Source organism: Lepisosteus platostomus, chromosome 28 (assembly GCF_059453375.1).
Source record: "Lepisosteus platostomus isolate fLepPlt1 chromosome 28, fLepPlt1.hap1, whole genome shotgun sequence".
NCBI lineage: Eukaryota > Metazoa > Chordata > Actinopteri > Semionotiformes > Lepisosteidae > Lepisosteus > Lepisosteus platostomus.
The window spans coordinates 12163021-12190478 of NC_142638.1; positions in this window are offsets into that span (position 1 = coordinate 12163021).

Consider the following 27458-nt stretch of genomic DNA (forward strand, 5'->3'; position numbering starts at 1 on the left):
AAGGCTCAGAAGAGCCCACACACTCTGCTCTTAACCCCAGTGTGCTGAAAGTGTCAAAACGTGTTTTTCAGCAGAAATAAACATGTTTCTGCAAGTTTGGTCAACCCCATGTAACTTATGGGGCAGTAACAGAACACTTTTCAAAACGTGTTTTTCAGCCCGAAATAAACGCGTTTTTTCAGACATTAGGATCCTAAAGTAACTGCAAGGCTCAGAAGAGCCCACACACTCTGCTCTTAACCCCAGTGTGCTGAAAGTGTCAAAACGTGTTTTTCAGCAGAAATAAACATGTTTCTGCAAGTTTGGTCACCCCCATGTAAGTTATGGGGCAGTAACAGCACACTTTTCAAAACGTGTTTTTCAGCCCGAAATAAACGCGTTTTTTCAGACATCAGAATCCTAATGTAACTGCAAGGCTCAGAAGAGCCTACACACTCTGCTCTTAACCCCAGTGTGCTGAAAGTTTCAAAACGTGTTTTTCAGCAGAAATAAACATGTTTCTGCAAGTTTGGTCACCCCCATGTAAGTTATGGGGCAGTAACAGCACACTTTTCAAAACGTGTTTTTCAGCCCGAAATAAACGCGTTTTTTCAGACATCAGAATCCTAATGTAACTGCAAGGCTCAGAAGAGCCTACACACTCTGCTCTTAACCCCAGTGTGCTGAAAGTTTCAAAACGTGTTTTTCAGCAGAAATAAACATGTTTCTGCAAGTTTGGTCACCCCCATGTAAGTTATGGGGCAGTAACAGCACACTTTTCAAAACGTGTTTTTCAGCCCGAAATAAACACGTTTTTTCAGACTTCAGAATCCTAATGTAACTGCAAGGCTCAGAAGAGCCTACACACTCTGCCCTTAACCCCAGTGTGCTGAAAGTTTCAAAACGTGTTTTTCAGCAGAAATAAACATGTTTCTGCAAGTTTAGTCACCCCCATGTAACTTATGGGGCAGTAACAGCACACTTTTCAAAACGTGTTTTTCAGCCCGAAATAAACGCGTTTTTTCAGACATCAGAATCCTAATGTAACTGCAAGGCTCAGAAGAGTCCACACACTCTGCTCTTAACCCCAGTGTGCTGAAAGTTTCAAAACGTGTTTTTCAGCAGAAATAAACATGTTTCTGCAAGTTTGGTCACCCCCATGTAACTTATGGGGCAGTAACAGCACCCTTTTCAAAACGTGTTTTTCAGCCCGAAATAAACGCGTTTTTTCAGACATCAGAATCCTAATGTAACTGCAAGGCTCAGAAGAGCCCACACACTCTGCTCTTAACCCCAGTGTGCTGAAAGTGTCAAAACGTGTTTTTCAGCAGAAATAAACATGTTTCTGCAAGTTTGGTCAACCCCATGTAACTTATGGGGCAGTAACAGAACACTTTTCAAAACGTGTTTTTCAGCCTGAAATAAACGCGTTTTTCAGACATCAGGATCCTAATGTAACTGCAAGTCTCAGAAGAGCCCACACACTCTGCTCTTAACCCCAGTGTGCTGAAAGTGTCAAAACGTGTTTTTCAGCAGAAATAAACATGTTTCTGCAAGTTTGGTCAACCCCATGTAACTTATGGGGCAGTAACAGCACCCTTTTCAAAACGTGTTTTTCAGCCCGAAATAAACGCGTTTTTTCAGACATCAGAATCCTAATGTAACTGCAAGGCTCAGAAGAGCCCACACACTCTGCTCTTAACCCCAGTGTGCTGAAAGTGTCAAAACGTGTTTTTCAGCAGAAATAAACATGTTTCTGCAAGTTTGGTCAACCCCATGTAACTTATGGGGCAGTAACAGAACACTTTTCAAAACGTGTTTTTCAGCCCGAAATAAACGCGTTTTTTCAGACATCAGGATCCTAATGTAACTGCAAGTCTCAGAAGAGCCCACACACTCTGCTCTTAACCCCAGTGTGCTGAAAGTGTCAAAACGTGTTTTTCAGCAGAAATAAACATGTTTCTGCAAGTTTGGTCAACCCCATGTAACTTATGGGGCAGTAACAGAACACTTTTCAAAACGTGTTTTTCAGCCCGAAATAAACGCGTTTTTTCAGACATCAGAATCCTAATGTAACTGCAAGGCTCAGAAGAGCCCACACACTCTGCTCTTAACCCCAGTGTGCTGAAAGTGTCAAAACGTGTTTTTCAGCAGAAATAAACATGTTTCTGCAAGTTTGGTCACCCCTATGTAACTTATGGGGCAGTAACAGCACCCTTTTCAAAACGTGTTTTTCAGCCCGAAATAAACGCGTTTTTTCAGACATCAGAATCCTAATGTAACTGCAAGGCTCAGAAGAGCCCACACACTCTGCTCTTAACCCCAGTGTGCTGAAAGTGTCAAAACGTGTTTTTCAGCAGAAATAAACATGTTTCTGCAAGTTTGGTCACCCCCATGTAAGTTATGGGGCAGTAACAGAACACTTTTCAAAACGTGTTTTTCAGCCCGAAATAAACGCGTTTTTTCAGACATCAGAATCCTAATGTAACTGCAAGGCTCAGAAGAGCCCACACACTCTGCTCTTAACCCCAGTGTGCTGAAAGTGTCAAAACGTGTTTTTCAGCAGAAATAAACATGTTTCTGCAAGTTTGGTCACCCCCATGTAACTTATGGGGCAGTAACAGCACACATTTCAAAACGTGTTTTTCAGCCCGAAATAAACGCGTTTTTTCAGACATCAGAATCCTAATGTAACTGCAAGGCTCAGAAGAGCCCACACACTCTGCTCTTAACCCCAGTGTGCTGAAAGTGTCAAAACGTGTTTTTCAGCAGAAATAAACATGTTTCTGCAAGTTTGGTCAACCCCATGTAACTTAAGGGGCAGTAACAGAACACTTTTCAAAACGTGTTTTTCAGCCCGAAATTAACGCGTTTTTTCAGACATCAGAATCCTAATGTAACTGCAAGGCTCAGAAGAGCCCACACACTCTGCTCTTAACCCCAGTGTGCTGAAAGTGTCAAAACGTGTTTTTCAGCAGAAATAAACATGTTTCTGCAAGTTTGGTCACCCCCATGTAACTTATGGGGCAGTAACAGCACCCTTTTCAAAACGTGTTTTTCAGCCCGAAATAAACGCGTTTTTTCAGACATCAGAATCCTAATGTAACTGCAAGGCTCAGAAGAGCCCACACACTCTGCTCTTAACCCCAGTGTGCTGAAAGTGTCAAAACGTGTTTTTCAGCAGAAATAAACATGTTTCTGCAAGTTTGGTCACCCCCATGTAAGTTATGGGGCAATAACAGAACACTTTTCAAAACGTGTTTTTCAGCCCGAAATAAACGCGTTTTTTCAGACATCAGAATCCTAATGTAACTGCAAGGCTCAGAAGAGCCTACACACTCTGCTCTTAACCCCAGTGTGCTGAAAGTTTCAAAACGTGTTTTTCAGCAGAAATAAACATGTTTCTGCAAGTTTGGTCACCCCCATGTAACTTATGGGGCAGTAACAGCACACATTTCAAAACGTGTTTTTCAGCCTGAAATAAACGCGTTTTTTCAGACATCAGAATCCTAATGTAACTGCAAGGCTCAGAAGAGCCCACACACTCTGCTCTTAACCCCAGTGTGCTGAAAGTGTCAAAACGTGTTTTCAGCAGAAATAAACATGTTTCTGCAAGTTTGGTCAACCCCATGTAACTTAAGGGGCAGTAACAGAACACTTTTCAAAACGTGTTTTTCAGCCCGAAATTAACGCGTTTTTTCAGACATCAGAATCCTAATGTAACTGCAAGGCTCAGAAGAGCCCACACACTCTGCTCTTAACCCCAGTGTGCTGAAAGTGTCAAAACGTGTTTTTCAGCAGAAATAAACATGTTTCTGCAAGTTTGGTCACCCCCATGTAACTTATGGGGCAGTAACAGCACACATTTCAAAACGTGTTTTTCAGCCCGAAATAAACGCGTTTTTTCAGACATCAGAATCCTAATGTAACTGCAAGGCTCAGAAGAGCCCACACACTCTGCTCTTAACCCCAGTGTGCTGAAAGTTTCAAAACGTGTTTTTCAGCAGAAATTAACATGTTTCTGCAAGTTTGGTCAACCCCATGTAACTTATGGGGCAGTAACAGAACACTTTTCAAAACATGTTTTTCAGCCCGAAATATACGCGTTTTTTCAGACATCAGAATCCTAATGTAACTGCAAGGCTCAGAAGAGCCTACACACTCTGCTCTTAACCCCAGTGTGCTGAAAGTTTCAAAACGTGTTTTCGAGCAGAAATAAACATGTTTCTGCAAGTTTGGTCACCCCCATGTAACTTATGGGGCAGTAACAGCACACTTTTCAAAACGTGTTTTTCAGCCCGAAATAAACACGTTTTTTCAGACTTCAGAATCCTAATGTAACTGCAAGGCTCAGAAGAGCCCACACACTCTGCTCTTAACCCCAGTGTGCTGAAAGTGTCAAAACGTGTTTTTCAGCAGAAATAAACATGTTTCTGCAAGTTTGGTCACCCCCATGTAACTTATGGGGCAGTAACAGCACACATTTCAAAACGTGTTTTTCAGCCCGAAATAAACGCGTTTTTTCAGACATCAGAATCCTAATGTAACTGCAAGGCTCAGAAGAGCCCACACACTCTGCTCTTAACCCCAGTGTGCTGAAAGTGTCAAAACGTGTTTTTCAGCAGAAATAAACATGTTTCTGCAAGTTTGGTCAACCCCATGTAACTTAAGGGGCAGTAACAGAACACTTTTCAAAACGTGTTTTTCAGCCCGAAATTAACGCGTTTTTTCAGACATCAGAATCCTAATGTAACTGCAAGGCTCAGAAGAGCCCACACACTCTGCTCTTAACCCCAGTGTGCTGAAAGTGTCAAAACGTGTTTTTCAGCAGAAATAAACATGTTTCTGCAAGTTTGGTCACCCCCATGTAACTTATGGGGCAGTAACAGCACCCTTTTCAAAACGTGTTTTTCAGCCCGAAATAAACGCGTTTTTTCAGACATCAGAATCCTAATGTAACTGCAAGGCTCAGAAGAGCCCACACACTCTGCTCTTAACCCCAGTGTGCTGAAAGTGTCAAAACGTGTTTTTCAGCAGAAATAAACATGTTTCTGCAAGTTTGGTCACCCCCATGTAAGTTATGGGGCAGTAACAGAACACTTTTCAAAACGTGTTTTTCAGCCCGAAATAAACGCGTTTTTTCAGACATCAGAATCCTAATGTAACTGCAAGGCTCAGAAGAGCCTACACACTCTGCTCTTAACCCCAGTGTGCTGAAAGTTTCAAAACGTGTTTTTCAGCAGAAATAAACATGTTTCTGCAAGTTTGGTCACCCCCATGTAACTTATGGGGCAGTAACAGCACACATTTCAAAACGTGTTTTTCAGCCTGAAATAAACGCGTTTTTTCAGACATCAGAATCCTAATGTAACTGCAAGGCTCAGAAGAGCCCACACACTCTGCTCTTAACCCCAGTGTGCTGAAAGTGTCAAAACGTGTTTTCAGCAGAAATAAACATGTTTCTGCAAGTTTGGTCAACCCCATGTAACTTAAGGGGCAGTAACAGAACACTTTTCAAAACGTGTTTTTCAGCCCGAAATTAACGCGTTTTTTCAGACATCAGAATCCTAATGTAACTGCAAGGCTCAGAAGAGCCCACACACTCTGCTCTTAACCCCAGTGTGCTGAAAGTGTCAAAACGTGTTTTTCAGCAGAAATAAACATGTTTCTGCAAGTTTGGTCACCCCCATGTAACTTATGGGGCAGTAACAGCACACATTTCAAAACGTGTTTTTCAGCCCGAAATAAACGCGTTTTTTCAGACATCAGAATCCTAATGTAACTGCAAGGCTCAGAAGAGCCCACACACTCTGCTCTTAACCCCAGTGTGCTGAAAGTTTCAAAACGTGTTTTTCAGCAGAAATTAACATGTTTCTGCAAGTTTGGTCAACCCCATGTAACTTATGGGGCAGTAACAGAACACTTTTCAAAACATGTTTTTCAGCCCGAAATATACGCGTTTTTTCAGACATCAGAATCCTAATGTAACTGCAAGGCTCAGAAGAGCCTACACACTCTGCTCTTAACCCCAGTGTGCTGAAAGTTTCAAAACGTGTTTTCGAGCAGAAATAAACATGTTTCTGCAAGTTTGGTCACCCCCATGTAACTTATGGGGCAGTAACAGAACACTTTTCAAAACGTGTTTTTCAGCCCGAAATAAACACGTTTTTTCAGACTTCAGAATCCTAATGTAACTGCAAGGCTCAGAAGAGCCTACACACTCTGCTCTTAACCCCAGTGTGCTGAAAGTTTCAAAACGTGTTTTTCAGCAGAAATAAACATGTTTCTACAAGTTTGGTCACCCCCATGTAACTTATGGGGCAGTAACAGCACACATTTCAAAACGTGTTTTTCAGCCCGAAATAAACGCGTTTTTTCAGACATCAGAATCCTAATGTAACTGCAAGGCTCAGAAGAGCCCACACACTCTGCTCTTAACCCCAGTGTGCTGAAAGTGTCAAAACGTGTTTTTCAGCAGAAATAAACATGTTTCTGCAAGTTTGGTCACCCCCATGTAAGTTATGGGGCAGTAACAGCACACTTTTCAAAACGTGTTTTTCAGCCCGAAATAAACACGTTTTTTCAGACTTCAGAATCCCAATGTATCTGCAAGGCTCAGTAGAGCCCACACACTCAGCTCTTAACCCCAGTGTGCTGAAAGTGTCAAAACGTGTTTTTCAGCAGAAATAAACATGTTTCTGCAAGTTTGGTCAACCCCATGTAAGTTATGGGGCAGTAACAGCACCCTTTTCAAAACGTGTTTTTCAGCCCGAAATAAACGCGTTTTTTCAGACATCAGAATCCTAATGTAACTGCAAGGCTCAGAAGAGCCCACACACTCTGCTCTTAACCCCAGTGTGCTGAAAGTGTCAAAACGTGTTTTTCAGCAGAAATAAACATGTTTCTGCAAGTTTGGTCAACCCCATGTAACTTATGGGGCAGTAACAGAACACTTTTCAAAACGTGTTTTTCAGCCCGAAATATACGCGTTTTTTCAGACATCAGAATCCTAATGTAACTGCAAGGCTCAGAAGAGCCTACACACTCTGCTCTTAACCCCAGTGTGCTGAAAGTTTCAAAACGTGTTTTCGAGCAGAAATAAACATGTTTCTGCAAGTTTGGTCACCCCCATGTAACTTATGGGGCAGTAACAGCACACTTTTCAAAACGTGTTTTTCAGCCCGAAATAAACGCGTTTTTTCAGACATCAGAATCCTAATGTAACTGCAAGGCTCAGAAGAGTCCACACACTCTGCTCTTAACCCCAGTGTGCTGAAAGTTTCAAAACGTGTTTTTCAGCAGAAATAAACATGTTTCTGCAAGTTTGGTCACCCCCATGTAACTTATGGGGCAGTAACAGCACACTTTTCAAAACGTGTTTTTCAGCCCGAAATAAACACGTTTTTTCAGACTGCAGAATGCCAATGTAACTGCAAGGCTCAGAAGAGCCCACACACTCAGCTCTTAACCCCAGTGTGCTGAAAGTGTCAAAACGTGTTTTTCAGCAGAAATAAACATGTTTCTGCAAGTTTGGTCAACCCCATGTAACTTATGGGGCAGTAACAGCACCCTTTTCAAAACGTGTTTTTCAGCCCGAAATAAACGCGTTTTTTCATACATCAGAATCCTAATGTAACTGCAAGGCTCAGAAGAACCCACACACTCTGCTCTTAACCCCAGTGTGCTGAAAGTGTCAAAACGTGTTTTTCAGCAGAAATAAACATGTTTCTGCAAGTTTGGTCAACCCCATGTAACTTATGGGGCAGTAACAGAACACTTTTCAAAACGTGTTTTTCAGCCCGAAATAAACGCGTTTTTTCAGACATCAGGATCCTAATGTAACTCCAAGGCTCAGAAGAGCCCACACACTCTGCTCTTAACCCCAGTGTGCTGAAAGTGTCAAAACGTGTTTTTCAGCAGAAATAAACATGTTTCTGCAAGTTTGGTCACCCCCATGTAAGTTATGGGGCAGTAACAGAACACTTTTCAAAACGTGTTTTTCAGCCCGAAATAAACGCGTTTTTTCAGACATCAGAATCCTAATGTAACTGCAAGGCTCAGAAGAGCCCACACACTCTGCTCTTAACCCCAGTGTGCTGAAAGTGTCAAAACGTGTTTTTCAGCAGAAATAAACATGTTTCTGCAAGTTTGGTCACCCCCATGTAACTTATGGGGCAGTAACAGCACACATTTCAAAACGTGTTTTTCAGCCTGAAATAAACGCGTTTTTTCAGACATCAGAATCCTAATGTAACTGCAAGGCTCAGAAGAGCCCACACACTCTGCTCTTAACCCCAGTGTGCTGAAAGTGTCAAAACGTGTTTTTCAGCAGAAATAAACATGTTTCTGCAAGTTTGGTCAACCCCATGTAACTTAAGGGGCAGTAACAGAACACTTTTCAAAACGTGTTTTTCAGCCCGAAATTAACGCGTTTTTTCAGACATCAGAATCCTAATGTAACTGCAAGGCTCAGAAGAGCCCACACACTCTGCTCTTAACCCCAGTGTGCTGAAAGTGTCAAAACGTGTTTTTCAGCAGAAATAAACATGTTTCTGCAAGTTTGGTCACCCCCATGTAACTTATGGGGCAGTAACAGCACCCTTTTCAAAACGTGTTTTTCAGCCCGAAATAAACGCGTTTTTTCAGACATCAGAATCCTAATGTAACTGCAAGGCTCAGAAGAGCCCACACACTCTGCTCTTAACCCCAGTGTGCTGAAAGTGTCAAAACGTGTTTTTCAGCAGAAATAAACATGTTTCTGCAAGTTTGGTCACCCCCATGTAAGTTATGGGGCAGTAACAGAACACTTTTCAAAACGTGTTTTTCAGCCCGAAATAAACGCGTTTTTTCAGACATCAGAATCCTAATGTAACTGCAAGGCTCAGAAGAGCCTACACACTCTGCTCTTAACCCCAGTGTGCTGAAAGTTTCAAAACGTGTTTTTCAGCAGAAATAAACATGTTTCTGCAAGTTTGGTCACCCCCATGTAAGTTATGGGGCAGTAACAGCACACTTTTCAAAACGTGTTTTTCAGCCCGAAATAAACACGTTTTTTCAGACTTCAGAATCCTAATGTAACTGCAAGGCTCAGAAGAGCCTACACACTCTGCTCTTAACCCCAGTGTGCTGAAAGTTTCAAAACGTGTTTTTCAGCAGAAATAAACATGTTTCTGCAAGTTTGGTCACCCCCATGTAACTTATGGGGCAGTAACAGCACACATTTCAAAACGTGTTTTTCAGCCTGAAATAAACGCGTTTTTTCAGACATCAGAATCCTAATGTAACTGCAAGGCTCAGAAGAGCCCACACACTCTGCTCTTAACCCCAGTGTGCTGAAAGTGTCAAAACGTGTTTTCAGCAGAAATAAACATGTTTCTGCAAGTTTGGTCAACCCCATGTAACTTAAGGGGCAGTAACAGAACACTTTTCAAAACGTGTTTTTCAGCCCGAAATTAACGCGTTTTTTCAGACATCAGAATCCTAATGTAACTGCAAGGCTCAGAAGAGCCCACACACTCTGCTCTTAACCCCAGTGTGCTGAAAGTGTCAAAACGTGTTTTTCAGCAGAAATAAACATGTTTCTGCAAGTTTGGTCACCCCCATGTAACTTATGGGGCAGTAACAGCACACATTTCAAAACGTGTTTTTCAGCCCGAAATAAACGCGTTTTTTCAGACATCAGAATCCTAATGTAACTGCAAGGCTCAGAAGAGCCCACACACTCTGCTCTTAACCCCAGTGTGCTGAAAGTTTCAAAACGTGTTTTTCAGCAGAAATTAACATGTTTCTGCAAGTTTGGTCAACCCCATGTAACTTATGGGGCAGTAACAGAACATTTTTCAAAACATGTTTTTCAGCCCGAAATATACGCGTTTTTTCAGACATCAGAATACTAATGTAACTGCAAGGCTCAGAAGAGCCTACACACTCTGCTCTTAACCCCAGTGTGCTGAAAGTTTCAAAACGTGTTTTCGAGCAGAAATAAACATGTTTCTGCAAGTTTGGTCACCCCCATGTAACTTATGGGGCAGTAACAGCACACTTTTCAAAACGTGTTTTTCAGCCCGAAATAAACGCGTTTTTTCAGACATCAGAATCCTAATGTAACTGCAAGGCTCAGAAGAGTCCACACACTCTGCTCTTAACCCCAGTGTGCTGAAAGTGTCAAAACGTGTTTTTCAGCAGAAATAAACATGTTTCTGCAAGTTTGGTCACCCTCATGTAAGTTATGGGGCAGTAACAGCACACTTTTCAAAACGTGTTTTTCAGCCCGAAATAAACACGTTTTTTCAGACATCAGAATCCTAATGTAACTGCAAGGCTCAGAAGAGCCCACACACTCTGCTCTTAACCCCAGTGTGCTGAAAGTGTCAAAACGTGCTTTTCAGCAGAAATAAACATGTTTCTGCAAGTTTGGTCACCCCCATGTAAGTTATGGGGCAGTAACAGCACACTTTTCAAAACGTGTTTTTCAGCCCGAAATAAACACGTTTTTTCAGACTTCAGAATCCTAATGTAACTGCAAGGCTCAGAAGAGCCTACACACTCTGCTCTTAACCCCAGTGTGCTGAAAGTTTCAAAACGTGTTTTTCAGCAGAAATAAACATGTTTCTACAAGTTTGGTCACCCCCATGTAACTTATGGGGCAGTAACAGCACACATTTCAAAACGTGTTTTTCAGACCGAAATAAACGCGTTTTTTCAGACATCAGAATCCTAATGTAACTGCAAGGCTCAGAAGAGCCCACACACTCTGCTCTTAACCCCAGTGTGCTGAAAGTGTCAAAACGTGTTTTTCAGCAGAAATAAAAATGTTTCTGCAAGTTTGGTCAACCCCATGTAACTTATGGGGTAGTAACAGCACACATTTCAAAACGTGTTTTTCAGCCCGAAATAAACGCGTTTTTTCAGACATCAGAATCCTAATGTAACTGCAAGGCTCAGAAGAGCCCACACACTCTGCTCTTAACCCCAGTGTGCTGAAAGTGTCAAAACGTGCTTTTCAGCAGAAATAAACATGTTTCTGCAAGTTTGGTCACCCCCATGTAAGTTATGGGGCAGTAACAGCACACTTTTCAAAACGTGTTTTTCAGCCCGAAATAAACACGTTTTTTCAGACTTCAGAATCCTAATGTAACTGCAAGGCTCAGAAGAGCCTACACACTCTGCTCTTAACCCCAGTGTGCTGAAAGTTTCAAAACGTGTTTTTCAGCAGAAATAAACATGTTTCTACAAGTTTGGTCACCCCCATGTAACTTATGGGGCAGTAACAGCACACATTTCAAAACGTGTTTTTCAGACCGAAATAAACGCGTTTTTTCAGACATCAGAATCCTAATGTAACTGCAAGGCTCAGAAGAGCCCACACACTCTGCTCTTAACCCCAGTGTGCTGAAAGTGTCAAAACGTGTTTTTCAGCAGAAATAAACATGTTTCTGCAAGTTTGGTCACCCCCATGTAAGTTATGGGGCAGTAACAGCACACTTTTCAAAACGTGTTTTTCAGCCCGAAATAAACACGATTTTTCAGACTTCAGAATCCCAATGTATCTGCAAGGCTCAGTAGAGCCCACACACTCAGCTCTTAACCCCAGTGTGCTGAAAGTGTCAAAACGTGTTTTTCAGCAGAAATAAACATGTTTCTGCAAGTTTGGTCAACCCCATGTAAGTTATGGGGCAGTAACAGCACCCTTTTCAAAACGTGTTTTTCAGCCCGAAATAAACGCGTTTTTTCAGACATCAGAATCCTAATGTAACTGCAAGGCTCAGAAGAGCCCACACACTCTGCTCTTAACCCCAGTGTGCTGAAAGTGTCAAAACGTGTTTTTCAGCAGAAATAAACATGTTTCTGCAAGTTTGGTCAACCCCATGTAACTTATGGGGCAGTAACAGAACACTTTTCAAAACGTGTTTTTCAGCCCGAAATATACGCGTTTTTTCAGACATCAGAATCCTAATGTAACTGCAAGGCTCAGAAGAGCCTACACACTCTGCTCTTAACCCCAGTGTGCTGAAAGTTTCAAAACGTGTTTTCGAGCAGAAATAAACATGTTTCTGCAAGTTTGGTCACCCCCATGTAACTTATGGGGCAGTAACAGCACACTTTTCAAAACGTGTTTTTCAGCCCGAAATAAACGCGTTTTTTCAGACATCAGAATCCTAATGTAACTGCAAGGCTCAGAAGAGTCCACACACTCTGCTCTTAACCCCAGTGTGCTGAAAGTTTCAAAACGTGTTTTTCAGCAGAAATAAACATGTTTCTGCAAGTTTGGTCACCCCCATGTAACTTATGGGGCAGTAACAGCACACTTTTCAAAACGTGTTTTTCAGCCCGAAATAAACGCGTTTTTTCAGACATCAGGATCCTAATGTAACTCCAAGGCTCAGAAGAGCCCACACACTCTACTCTTAACCCCAGTGTGCTGAAAGTGTCAAAACGTGTTTTTCAGCAGAAATAAACATGTTTCTGCAAGTTTGGTCACCCCCATGTAACTTATGGGGCAGTAACAGCACACATTTCAAAACGTGTTTTTCAGCCCGAAATAAACGCGTTTTTTCATACATCAGAATCCTAATGTAACTGCAAGGCTCAGAAGAACCCACACACTCTGCTCTTAACCCCAGTGTGCTGAAAGTGTCAAAACGTGTTTTTCAGCAGAAATAAACATGTTTCTGCAAGTTTGGTCACCCCCATGTAAGTTATGGGGCAGTAACAGCACACTTTTCAAAACGTGTTTTTCAGCCCGAAATAAACACGTTTTTTCAGACTTCAGAATCCCAATGTATCTGCAAGGCTCAGTAGAGCCCACACACTCAGCTCTTAACCCCAGTGTGCTGAAAGTGTCAAAACGTGTTTTTCAGCAGAAATAAACATGTTTCTGCAAGTTTGGTCAACCCCATGTAAGTTATGGGGCAGTAACAGCACCCTTTTCAAAACGTGTTTTTCAGCCCGAAATAAACGCGTTTTTTCAGACATCAGAATCCTAATGTAACTGCAAGGCTCAGAAGAGCCCACACACTCTGCTCTTAACCCCAGTGTGCTGAAAGTGTCAAAACGTGTTTTTCAGCAGAAATAAACATGTTTCTGCAAGTTTGGTCAACCCCATGTAACTTATGGGGCAGTAACAGAACACTTTTCAAAACGTGTTTTTCAGCCCGAAATATACGCGTTTTTTCAGACATCAGAATCCTAATGTAACTGCAAGGCTCAGAAGAGCCTACACACTCTGCTCTTAACCCCAGTGTGCTGAAAGTTTCAAAACGTGTTTTCGAGCAGAAATAAACATGTTTCTGCAAGTTTGGTCACCCCCATGTAACTTATGGGGCAGTAACAGCACACTTTTCAAAACGTGTTTTTCAGCCCGAAATAAACGCGTTTTTTCAGACATCAGAATCCTAATGTAACTGCAAGGCTCAGAAGAGTCCACACACTCTGCTCTTAACCCCAGTGTGCTGAAAGTTTCAAAACGTGTTTTTCAGCAGAAATAAACATGTTTCTGCAAGTTTGGTCACCCCCATGTAACTTATGGGGCAGTAACAGCACACTTTTCAAAACGTGTTTTTCAGCCCGAAATAAACACGTTTTTTCAGACTGCAGAATGCCAATGTAACTGCAAGGCTCAGAAGAGCCCACACACTCAGCTCTTAACCCCAGTGTGCTGAAAGTGTCAAAACGTGTTTTTCAGCAGAAATAAACATGTTTCTGCAAGTTTGGTCAACCCCATGTAACTTATGGGGCAGTAACAGCACCCTTTTCAAAACGTGTTTTTCAGCCCGAAATAAACGCGTTTTTTCATACATCAGAATCCTAATGTAACTGCAAGGCTCAGAAGAACCCACACACTCTGCTCTTAACCCCAGTGTGCTGAAAGTGTCAAAACGTGTTTTTCAGCAGAAATAAACATGTTTCTGCAAGTTTGGTCAACCCCATGTAACTTATGGGGCAGTAACAGAACACTTTTCAAAACGTGTTTTTCAGCCCGAAATAAACGCGTTTTTTCAGACATCAGGATCCTAATGTAACTCCAAGGCTCAGAAGAGCCCACACACTCTGCTCTTAACCCCAGTGTGCTGAAAGTGTCAAAACGTGTTTTTCAGCAGAAATAAACATGTTTCTGCAAGTTTGGTCACCCCCATGTAAGTTATGGGGCAGTAACAGAACACTTTTCAAAACGTGTTTTTCAGCCCGAAATAAACGCGTTTTTTCAGACATCAGAATCCTAATGTAACTGCAAGGCTCAGAAGAGCCCACACACTCTGCTCTTAACCCCAGTGTGCTGAAAGTGTCAAAACGTGTTTTTCAGCAGAAATAAACATGTTTCTGCAAGTTTGGTCACCCCCATGTAACTTATGGGGCAGTAACAGCACACATTTCAAAACGTGTTTTTCAGCCTGAAATAAACGCGTTTTTTCAGACATCAGAATCCTAATGTAACTGCAAGGCTCAGAAGAGCCCACACACTCTGCTCTTAACCCCAGTGTGCTGAAAGTGTCAAAACGTGTTTTTCAGCAGAAATAAACATGTTTCTGCAAGTTTGGTCAACCCCATGTAACTTAAGGGGCAGTAACAGAACACTTTTCAAAACGTGTTTTTCAGCCCGAAATTAACGCGTTTTTTCAGACATCAGAATCCTAATGTAACTGCAAGGCTCAGAAGAGCCCACACACTCTGCTCTTAACCCCAGTGTGCTGAAAGTGTCAAAACGTGTTTTTCAGCAGAAATAAACATGTTTCTGCAAGTTTGGTCACCCCCATGTAACTTATGGGGCAGTAACAGCACCCTTTTCAAAACGTGTTTTTCAGCCCGAAATAAACGCGTTTTTTCAGACATCAGAATCCTAATGTAACTGCAAGGCTCAGAAGAGCCCACACACTCTGCTCTTAACCCCAGTGTGCTGAAAGTGTCAAAACGTGTTTTTCAGCAGAAATAAACATGTTTCTGCAAGTTTGGTCACCCCCATGTAAGTTATGGGGCAGTAACAGAACACTTTTCAAAACGTGTTTTTCAGCCCGAAATAAACGCGTTTTTTCAGACATCAGAATCCTAATGTAACTGCAAGGCTCAGAAGAGCCTACACACTCTGCTCTTAACCCCAGTGTGCTGAAAGTTTCAAAACGTGTTTTTCAGCAGAAATAAACATGTTTCTGCAAGTTTGGTCACCCCCATGTAAGTTATGGGGCAGTAACAGCACACTTTTCAAAACGTGTTTTTCAGCCCGAAATAAACACGTTTTTTCAGACTTCAGAATCCTAATGTAACTGCAAGGCTCAGAAGAGCCTACACACTCTGCTCTTAACCCCAGTGTGCTGAAAGTTTCAAAACGTGTTTTTCAGCAGAAATAAACATGTTTCTGCAAGTTTGGTCACCCCCATGTAACTTATGGGGCAGTAACAGCACACATTTCAAAACGTGTTTTTCAGCCTGAAATAAACGCGTTTTTTCAGACATCAGAATCCTAATGTAACTGCAAGGCTCAGAAGAGCCCACACACTCTGCTCTTAACCCCAGTGTGCTGAAAGTGTCAAAACGTGTTTTCAGCAGAAATAAACATGTTTCTGCAAGTTTGGTCAACCCCATGTAACTTAAGGGGCAGTAACAGAACACTTTTCAAAACGTGTTTTTCAGCCCGAAATTAACGCGTTTTTTCAGACATCAGAATCCTAATGTAACTGCAAGGCTCAGAAGAGCCCACACACTCTGCTCTTAACCCCAGTGTGCTGAAAGTGTCAAAACGTGTTTTTCAGCAGAAATAAACATGTTTCTGCAAGTTTGGTCACCCCCATGTAACTTATGGGGCAGTAACAGCACACATTTCAAAACGTGTTTTTCAGCCCGAAATAAACGCGTTTTTTCAGACATCAGAATCCTAATGTAACTGCAAGGCTCAGAAGAGCCCACACACTCTGCTCTTAACCCCAGTGTGCTGAAAGTTTCAAAACGTGTTTTTCAGCAGAAATTAACATGTTTCTGCAAGTTTGGTCAACCCCATGTAACTTATGGGGCAGTAACAGAACATTTTTCAAAACATGTTTTTCAGCCCGAAATATACGCGTTTTTTCAGACATCAGAATACTAATGTAACTGCAAGGCTCAGAAGAGCCTACACACTCTGCTCTTAACCCCAGTGTGCTGAAAGTTTCAAAACGTGTTTTCGAGCAGAAATAAACATGTTTCTGCAAGTTTGGTCACCCCCATGTAACTTATGGGGCAGTAACAGCACACTTTTCAAAACGTGTTTTTCAGCCCGAAATAAACGCGTTTTTTCAGACATCAGAATCCTAATGTAACTGCAAGGCTCAGAAGAGTCCACACACTCTGCTCTTAACCCCAGTGTGCTGAAAGTGTCAAAACGTGTTTTTCAGCAGAAATAAACATGTTTCTGCAAGTTTGGTCACCCTCATGTAAGTTATGGGGCAGTAACAGCACACTTTTCAAAACGTGTTTTTCAGCCCGAAATAAACACGTTTTTTCAGACATCAGAATCCTAATGTAACTGCAAGGCTCAGAAGAGCCCACACACTCTGCTCTTAACCCCAGTGTGCTGAAAGTGTCAAAACGTGCTTTTCAGCAGAAATAAACATGTTTCTGCAAGTTTGGTCACCCCCATGTAAGTTATGGGGCAGTAACAGCACACTTTTCAAAACGTGTTTTTCAGCCCGAAATAAACACGTTTTTTCAGACTTCAGAATCCTAATGTAACTGCAAGGCTCAGAAGAGCCTACACACTCTGCTCTTAACCCCAGTGTGCTGAAAGTTTCAAAACGTGTTTTTCAGCAGAAATAAACATGTTTCTACAAGTTTGGTCACCCCCATGTAACTTATGGGGCAGTAACAGCACACATTTCAAAACGTGTTTTTCAGACCGAAATAAACGCGTTTTTTCAGACATCAGAATCCTAATGTAACTGCAAGGCTCAGAAGAGCCCACACACTCTGCTCTTAACCCCAGTGTGCTGAAAGTGTCAAAACGTGTTTTTCAGCAGAAATAAAAATGTTTCTGCAAGTTTGGTCAACCCCATGTAACTTATGGGGTAGTAACAGCACACATTTCAAAACGTGTTTTTCAGCCCGAAATAAACGCGTTTTTTCAGACATCAGAATCCTAATGTAACTGCAAGGCTCAGAAGAGCCCACACACTCTGCTCTTAACCCCAGTGTGCTGAAAGTGTCAAAACGTGCTTTTCAGCAGAAATAAACATGTTTCTGCAAGTTTGGTCACCCCCATGTAAGTTATGGGGCAGTAACAGCACACTTTTCAAAACGTGTTTTTCAGCCCGAAATAAACACGTTTTTTCAGACTTCAGAATCCTAATGTAACTGCAAGGCTCAGAAGAGCCTACACACTCTGCTCTTAACCCCAGTGTGCTGAAAGTTTCAAAACGTGTTTTTCAGCAGAAATAAACATGTTTCTACAAGTTTGGTCACCCCCATGTAACTTATGGGGCAGTAACAGCACACATTTCAAAACGTGTTTTTCAGACCGAAATAAACGCGTTTTTTCAGACATCAGAATCCTAATGTAACTGCAAGGCTCAGAAGAGCCCACACACTCTGCTCTTAACCCCAGTGTGCTGAAAGTGTCAAAACGTGTTTTTCAGCAGAAATAAACATGTTTCTGCAAGTTTGGTCACCCCCATGTAAGTTATGGGGCAGTAACAGCACACTTTTCAAAACGTGTTTTTCAGCCCGAAATAAACACGATTTTTCAGACTTCAGAATCCCAATGTATCTGCAAGGCTCAGTAGAGCCCACACACTCAGCTCTTAACCCCAGTGTGCTGAAAGTGTCAAAACGTGTTTTTCAGCAGAAATAAACATGTTTCTGCAAGTTTGGTCAACCCCATGTAAGTTATGGGGCAGTAACAGCACCCTTTTCAAAACGTGTTTTTCAGCCCGAAATAAACGCGTTTTTTCAGACATCAGAATCCTAATGTAACTGCAAGGCTCAGAAGAGCCCACACACTCTGCTCTTAACCCCAGTGTGCTGAAAGTGTCAAAACGTGTTTTTCAGCAGAAATAAACATGTTTCTGCAAGTTTGGTCAACCCCATGTAACTTATGGGGCAGTAACAGAACACTTTTCAAAACGTGTTTTTCAGCCCGAAATATACGCGTTTTTTCAGACATCAGAATCCTAATGTAACTGCAAGGCTCAGAAGAGCCTACACACTCTGCTCTTAACCCCAGTGTGCTGAAAGTTTCAAAACGTGTTTTCGAGCAGAAATAAACATGTTTCTGCAAGTTTGGTCACCCCCATGTAACTTATGGGGCAGTAACAGCACACTTTTCAAAACGTGTTTTTCAGCCCGAAATAAACGCGTTTTTTCAGACATCAGAATCCTAATGTAACTGCAAGGCTCAGAAGAGTCCACACACTCTGCTCTTAACCCCAGTGTGCTGAAAGTTTCAAAACGTGTTTTTCAGCAGAAATAAACATGTTTCTGCAAGTTTGGTCACCCCCATGTAACTTATGGGGCAGTAACAGCACACTTTTCAAAACGTGTTTTTCAGCCCGAAATAAACGCGTTTTTTCAGACATCAGGATCCTAATGTAACTCCAAGGCTCAGAAGAGCCCACACACTCTACTCTTAACCCCAGTGTGCTGAAAGTGTCAAAACGTGTTTTTCAGCAGAAATAAACATGTTTCTGCAAGTTTGGTCACCCCCATGTAACTTATGGGGCAGTAACAGCACACATTTCAAAACGTGTTTTTCAGCCCGAAATAAACGCGTTTTTTCATACATCAGAATCCTAATGTAACTGCAAGGCTCAGAAGAACCCACACACTCTGCTCTTAACCCCAGTGTGCTGAAAGTGTCAAAACGTGTTTTTCAGCAGAAATAAACATGTTTCTGCAAGTTTGGTCACCCCCATGTAAGTTATGGGGCAGTAACAGCACACTTTTCAAAACGTGTTTTTCAGCCCGATATAAACACGTTTTTTCAGACTTCAGAATCCTAATGTAACTGCAAGGCTCAGAAGAGCCTACACACTCTGCTCTTAACCCCAGTGTGCTGAAAGTTTCAAAACGTGTTTTTCAGCAGAAATAAACATGTTTCTGCAAGTTTGGTCACCCCCATGTAACTTATGGGGCAGTAACAGAACACTTTTCAAAACGTGTTTTTCAGCCCGAAATAAACGCGTTTTTTCAGACATCAGAATCCTAATGTAACTGCAAGGCTCAGAAGAGTCCACACACTCTGCTCTTAACCCCAGTGTGCTGAAAGTTTCAAAACGTGTTTTTCAGCAGAAATAAACATGTTTCTGCAAGTTTGGTCACCCCCATGTAACTTATGGGGCAGTAACAGCACACATTTCAAAACGTGTTTTTCAGCCTGAAATAAACGCGTTTTTTCAGACATCAGAATCCTAATGTAACTGCAAGGCTCAGAAGAGCCCACACACTCTGCTCTTAACCCCAGTGTGCTGAAAGTTGCAAAACGTGTTTTTCAGCAGAAATAAACATGTTTCTGCAAGTTTGGTCACCCCCATGTAACTTATGGGGCAGTAACAGCACCCTTTTCAAAACGTGTTTTTCAGCCCGAAATAAACGCGTTTTTTCAGACATCAGAATCCTAATGTAACTGCAAGGCTCAGAAGAGCCCACACACTCTGCTCTTAACCCCAGTGTGCTGAAAGTGTCAAAACGTGTTTTTCAGCAGAAATAAACATGTTTCTGCAAGTTTGGTCGACCCCATGTAAGTTATGGGGCAGTAACAGCACACTTTTCAAAACGTGTTTTTCAGCCCGAAATAAACACGTTTTTTCAGACTGCAGAATGCCAATGTAACTGCAAGGCTCAGAAGAGCCCACACACTCAGCTCTTAACCCCAGTGTGCTGAAAGTGTCAAAACGTGTTTTTCAGCAGAAATAAACATGTTTCTGCAAGTTTGGTCAACCCCATGTAACTTATGGGGCAGTAACAGCACCCTTTTCAAAACGTGTTTTTCAGCCCGAATTAAACGCGTTTTTTCATACATCAGAATCCTAATGTAACTGCAAGGCTCATAAGAGCCCACACACTCAGCTCTTAACCCCAGTGTGCTGAAAGTGTCAAAACGTGTTTTTCAGCAGAAATAAACATGTTTCTGCAAGTTTGGTCAACCCCATGTAACTTATGGGGCAGTAACAGCACCCTTTTCAAAACGTGTTTTTCAGCCCGAAATAAACACGTTTTTTCAGACTGCAGAATGCCAATGTAACTGCAAGGCTCAGAAGAGCCCACACACTCAGCTCTTAACCCCAGTGTGCTGAAAGTGTCAAAACGTGTTTTTCAGCAGAAATAAACATGTTTCTGCAAGTTTGGTCAACCCCATGTAACTTATGGGGTAGTAACAGCACCCTTTTCAAAACGTGTTTTTCAGCCCGAATTAAACGCGTTTTTTCATACATCAGAATCCTAATGTAACTGCAAGGCTCATAAGAGCCCACACACTCAGCTCTTAACCCCAGTGTGCTGAAAGTGTCAAAACGTGTTTTTCAGCAGAAATAAACATGTTTCTGCAAGTTTGGTCAACCCCATGTAACTTATGGGGCAGTAACAGCACCCTTTTCAAAACGTGTTTTTCAGCCCGAAATAAACGCGTTTTTTCAGACATCAGAATCCTAATGTAACTGCAAGGCTCAGAAGAGCCCACACACTCTGCTCTTAACCCCAGTGTGCTGAAAGTGTCAAAACGTGTTTTTCAGCAGAAATAAACATGTTTCTGCAAGTTTGGTCAACCCCATGTAACTTATGGGGCAGTAACAGCACTCTTTTCAAAACGTGTTTTTCAGTCCGAAATAAACGCGTTTTTTCAGACATCAGAATCCTAATGTAACTGCAAGGCTCAGAAGAGCCCACACACTCTGCTCTTAACCCCAGTGTGCTGAAAGTGTCAAAACGTGTTTTTCAGTAGAAATAAACATGTTTCTGCAAGTTTGGTCAACCCCATGTAAGTTATGGGGCAGTAACAGCACACTTTTCAAAACGTGTTTTTCAGCCCGAAATAAACACGTTTTTTCATACTGCAGAATGCCAATGTAACTGCAAGGCTCAGAAGAGCCCACACACTCAGCTCTTAACCCCAGTGTGCTGAAAGTGTCAAAACGTGCTTTTCAGCAGAAATAAACATGTTTCTGCAAGTTTGGTCAACCCCATGTAACTTATGGGGCAGTAACAGCACACATTTCAAAACGTGTTTTTCAGCCCGAAATAAACGCGTTTTTTCAGACATCAGAATCCTAATGTAACTGCAAGGCTCAGAAGAGCCCACACACTCTGCTCTTAACCCCAGTGTGCTGAAAGTGTCAAAACGTGCTTTTCAGCAGAAATAAACATGTTTCTGCAAGTTTGGTCACCCCCATGTAAGTTATGGGGCAGTAACAGCACACTTTTCAAAACGTGTTTTTCAGCCCGAAATAAACACGTTTTTTCAGACTTCAGAATCCTAATGTAACTGCAAGGCTCAGAAGAGCCTACACACTCTGCTCTTAACCCCAGTGTGCTGAAAGTTTCAAAACGTGTTTTTCAGCAGAAATAAACATGTTTCTACAAGTTTGGTCACCCCCATGTAACTTATGGGGCAGTAACAGCACACATTTCAAAACGTGTTTTTCAGCCCGAAATAAACGCGTTTTTTCAGACATCAGAATCCTAATGTAACTGCAAGGCTCAGAAGAGCCCACACACTCTGCTCTTAACCCCAGTGTGCTGAAAGTGTCAAAACGTGTTTTTCAGCAGAAATAAACATGTTTCTGCAAGTTTGGTCACCCCCATGTAAGTTATGGGGCAGTAACAGCACACTTTTCAAAACGTGTTTTTCAGCCCGAAATAAACACGTTTTTTCAGACTTCAGAATCCCAATGTATCTGCAAGGCTCAGTAGAGCCCACACACTCAGCTCTTAACCCCAGTGTGCTGAAAGTGTCAAAACGTGTTTTTCAGCAGAAATAAACATGTTTCTGCAAGTTTGGTCAACCCCATGTAAGTTATGGGGCAGTAACAGCACCCTTTTCAAAACGTGTTTTTCAGCCCGAAATAAACGCGTTTTTTCAGACATCAGAATCCTAATGTAACTGCAAGGCTCAGAAGAGCCCACACACTCTGCTCTTAACCCCAGTGTGCTGAAAGTGTCAAAACGTGTTTTTCAGCAGAAATAAACATGTTTCTGCAAGTTTGGTCAACCCCATGTAACTTATGGGGCAGTAACAGAACACTTTTCAAAACGTGTTTTTCAGCCCGAAATATACGCGTTTTTTCAGACATCAGAATCCTAATGTAACTGCAAGGCTCAGAAGAGCCTACACACTCTGCTCTTAACCCCAGTGTGCTGAAAGTTTCAAAACGTGTTTTCGAGCAGAAATAAACATGTTTCTGCAAGTTTGGTCACCCCCATGTAACTTATGGGGCAGTAACAGCACACTTTTCAAAACGTGTTTTTCAGCCCGAAATAAACGCGTTTTTTCAGACATCAGAATCCTAATGTAACTGCAAGGCTCAGAAGAGTCCACACACTCTGCTCTTAACCCCAGTGTGCTGAAAGTTTCAAAACGTGTTTTTCAGCAGAAATAAACATGTTTCTGCAAGTTTGGTCACCCCCATGTAACTTATGGGGCAGTAACAGCACACTTTTCAAAACGTGTTTTTCAGCCCGAAATAAACACGTTTTTTCAGACTGCAGAATGCCAATGTAACTGCAAGGCTCAGAAGAGCCCACACACTCAGCTCTTAACCCCAGTGTGCTGAAAGTGTCAAAACGTGTTTTTCAGCAGAAATAAACATGTTTCTGCAAGTTTGGTCAACCCCATGTAACTTATGGGGCAGTAACAGCACCCTTTTCAAAACGTGTTTTTCAGCCCGAAATAAACGCGTTTTTTCATACATCAGAATCCTAATGTAACTGCAAGGCTCAGAAGAACCCACACACTCTGCTCTTAACCCCAGTGTGCTGAAAGTGTCAAAACGTGTTTTTCAGCAGAAATAAACATGTTTCTGCAAGTTTGGTCAACCCCATGTAACTTATGGGGCAGTAACAGAACACTTTTCAAAACGTGTTTTTCAGCCCGAAATAAACGCGTTTTTTCAGACATCAGGATCCTAATGTAACTCCAAGGCTCAGAAGAGCCCACACACTCTGCTCTTAACCCCAGTGTGCTGAAAGTGTCAAAACGTGTTTTTCAGCAGAAATAAACATGTTTCTGCAAGTTTGGTCACCCCCATGTAACTTATGGGGCAGTAACAGCACACATTTCAAAACGTGTTTTTCAGCCCGAAATAAACGCGTTTTTTCATACATCAGAATCCTAATGTAACTGCAAGGCTCAGAAGAACCCACACACTCTGCTCTTAACCCCAGTGTGCTGAAAGTGTCAAAACGTGTTTTTCAGCAGAAATAAACATGTTTCTGCAAGTTTGGTCACCCCCATGTAAGTTATGGGGCAGTAACAGCACACTTTTCAAAACGTGTTTTTCAGCCCGAAATAAACACGTTTTTTCAGACTTCAGAATCCTAATGTAACTGCAAGGCTCAGAAGAGCCTACACACTCTGCTCTTAACCCCAGTGTGCTGAAAGTTTCAAAACGTGTTTTTCAGCAGAAATAAACATGTTTCTGCAAGTTTGGTCACCCCCATGTAACTTATGGGGCAGTAACAGAACACTTTTCAAAACGTGTTTTTCAGCCCGAAATAAACGCGTTTTTTCAGACATCAGAATCCTAATGTAACTGCAAGGCTCAGAAGAGTCCACACACTCTGCTCTTAACCCCAGTGTGCTGAAAGTTTCAAAACGTGTTTTTCAGCAGAAATAAACATGTTTCTGCAAGTTTGGTCACCCCCATGTAACTTATGGGGCAGTAACAGCACACATTTCAAAACGTGTTTTTCAGCCTGAAATAAACGCGTTTTTTCAGACATCAGAATCCTAATGTAACTGCAAGGCTCAGAAGAGCCCACACACTCTGCTCTTAACCCCAGTGTGCTGAAAGTTGCAAAACGTGTTTTTCAGCAGAAATAAACATGTTTCTGCAAGTTTGGTCACCCCCATGTAACTTATGGGGCAGTAACAGCACCCTTTTCAAAACGTGTTTTTCAGCCCGAAATAAACGCGTTTTTTCAGACATCAGAATCCTAATGTAACTGCAAGGCTCAGAAGAGCCCACACACTCTGCTCTTAACCCCAGTGTGCTGAAAGTGTCAAAACGTGTTTTTCAGCAGAAATAAACATGTTTCTGCAAGTTTGGTCGACCCCATGTAAGTTATGGGGCAGTAACAGCACACTTTTCAAAACGTGTTTTTCAGCCCGAAATAAACACGTTTTTTCAGACTGCAGAATGCCAATGTAACTGCAAGGCTCAGAAGAGCCCACACACTCAGCTCTTAACCCCAGTGTGCTGAAAGTGTCAAAACGTGTTTTTCAGCAGAAATAAACATGTTTCTGCAAGTTTGGTCAACCCCATGTAACTTATGGGGCAGTAACAGCACCCTTTTCAAAACGTGTTTTTCAGCCCGAATTAAACGCGTTTTTTCATACATCAGAATCCTAATGTAACTGCAAGGCTCATAAGAGCCCACACACTCAGCTCTTAACCCCAGTGTGCTGAAAGTGTCAAAACGTGTTTTTCAGCAGAAATAAACATGTTTCTGCAAGTTTGGTCAACCCCATGTAACTTATGGGGCAGTAACAGCACCCTTTTCAAAACGTGTTTTTCAGCCCGAAATAAACACGTTTTTTCAGACTGCAGAATGCCAATGTAACTGCAAGGCTCAGAAGAGCCCACACACTCAGCTCTTAACCCCAGTGTGCTGAAAGTGTCAAAACGTGTTTTTCAGCAGAAATAAACATGTTTCTGCAAGTTTGGTCAACCCCATGTAACTTATGGGGTAGTAACAGCACCCTTTTCAAAACGTGTTTTTCAGCCCGAATTAAACGCGTTTTTTCATACATCAGAATCCTAATGTAACTGCAAGGCTCATAAGAGCCCACACACTCAGCTCTTAACCCCAGTGTGCTGAAAGTGTCAAAACGTGTTTTTCAGCAGAAATAAACATGTTTCTGCAAGTTTGGTCAACCCCATGTAACTTATGGGGCAGTAACAGCACCCTTTTCAAAACGTGTTTTTCAGCCCGAAATAAACGCGTTTTTTCAGACATCAGAATCCTAATGTAACTGCAAGGCTCAGAAGAGCCCACACACTCTGCTCTTAACCCCAGTGTGCTGAAAGTGTCAAAACGTGTTTTTCAGCAGAAATAAACATGTTTCTGCAAGTTTGGTCAACCCCATGTAACTTATGGGGCAGTAACAGCACTCTTTTCAAAACGTGTTTTTCAGTCCGAAATAAACGCGTTTTTTCAGACATCAGAATCCTAATGTAACTGCAAGGCTCAGAAGAGCCCACACACTCTGCTCTTAACCCCAGTGTGCTGAAAGTGTCAAAACGTGTTTTTCAGCAGAAATAAATGTTTCTGCAAGTTTGGTCAACCCCATGTAACTTATGGGGCAGTAACAGAACACTTTTCAAAACGTGTTTTTCAGCCCGAAATAAACGCGTTTTTTCAGACATCAGAATCCTAATGTAACTGCAAGGCTCAGAAGAGCCCACACCCTCTGCTCTTAACCCCAGTGTGCTGAAAGTGTCAAAACGTGTTTTTCAGCAGAAATAAACATGTTTCTGCAAGTTTGGTCACCCCCATGTAACTTATGGGGCAGTAACAGCACACTTTTCAAAACGTGTTTTTCAGCCCGAAATAAACACGTTTTTTCAGACTGCAGAATGCCAATGTAACTGCAAGGCTCAGAAGAGCCCACACACTCAGCTCTTAACCCCAGTGTGCTGAAAGTGTCAAAACGTGTTTTTCAGCAGAAATAAACATGTTTCTGCAAGTTTGGTCAACCCCATGTAACTTATGGGGCAGTAACAGCACCCTTTTCAAAACGTGTTTTTCAGCCCGAAATAAACGCGTTTTTTCATACATCAGAATCCTAATGTAACTGCAAGGCTCAGAAGAACCCACACACTCTGCTCTTAACCCCAGTGTGCTGAAAGTGTCAAAACGTGTTTTTCAGCAGAAATAAACATGTTTCTGCAAGTTTGGTCAACCCCATGTAACTTATGGGGCAGTAACAGAACACTTTTCAAAACGTGTTTTTCAGCCCGAAATAAACGCGTTTTTTCAGACATCAGGATCCTAATGTAACTCCAAGGCTCAGAAGAGCCCACACACTCTGCTCTTAACCCCAGTGTGCTGAAAGTGTCAAAACGTGTTTTTCAGCAGAAATAAACATGTTTCTGCAAGTTTGGTCACCCCCATGTAAGTTATGGGGCAGTAACAGAACACTTTTCAAAACGTGTTTTTCAGCCCGAAATAAACGCGTTTTTTCAGACATCAGAATCCTAATGTAACTGCAAGGCTCAGAAGAGCCCACACACTCTGCTCTTAACCCCAGTGTGCTGAAAGTGTCAAAACGTGTTTTTCAGCAGAAATAAACATGTTTCTGCAAGTTTGGTCACCCCCATGTAACTTATGGGGCAGTAACAGCACACATTTCAAAACGTGTTTTTCAGCCTGAAATAAACGCGTTTTTTCAGACATCAGAATCCTAATGTAACTGCAAGGCTCAGAAGAGCCCACACACTCTGCTCTTAACCCCAGTGTGCTGAAAGTGTCAAAACGTGTTTTTCAGCAGAAATAAACATGTTTCTGCAAGTTTGGTCAACCCCATGTAACTTAAGGGGCAGTAACAGAACACTTTTCAAAACGTGTTTTTCAGCCCGAAATTAACGCGTTTTTTCAGACATCAGAATCCTAATGTAACTGCAAGGCTCAGAAGAGCCCACACACTCTGCTCTTAACCCCAGTGTGCTGAAAGTGTCAAAACGTGTTTTTCAGCAGAAATAAACATGTTTCTGCAAGTTTGGTCACCCCCATGTAACTTATGGGGCAGTAACAGCACCCTTTTCAAAACGTGTTTTTCAGCCCGAAATAAACGCGTTTTTTCAGACATCAGAATCCTAATGTAACTGCAAGGCTCAGAAGAGCCCACACACTCTGCTCTTAACCCCAGTGTGCTGAAAGTGTCAAAACGTGTTTTTCAGCAGAAATAAACATGTTTCTGCAAGTTTGGTCACCCCCATGTAAGTTATGGGGCAGTAACAGAACACTTTTCAAAACGTGTTTTTCAGCCCGAAATAAACGCGTTTTTTCAGACATCAGAATCCTAATGTAACTGCAAGGCTCAGAAGAGCCTACACACTCTGCTCTTAACCCCAGTGTGCTGAAAGTTTCAAAACGTGTTTTTCAGCAGAAATAAACATGTTTCTGCAAGTTTGGTCACCCCCATGTAAGTTATGGGGCAGTAACAGCACACTTTTCAAAACGTGTTTTTCAGCCCGAAATAAACACGTTTTTTCAGACTTCAGAATCCTAATGTAACTGCAAGGCTCAGAAGAGCCTACACACTCTGCTCTTAACCCCAGTGTGCTGAAAGTTTCAAAACGTGTTTT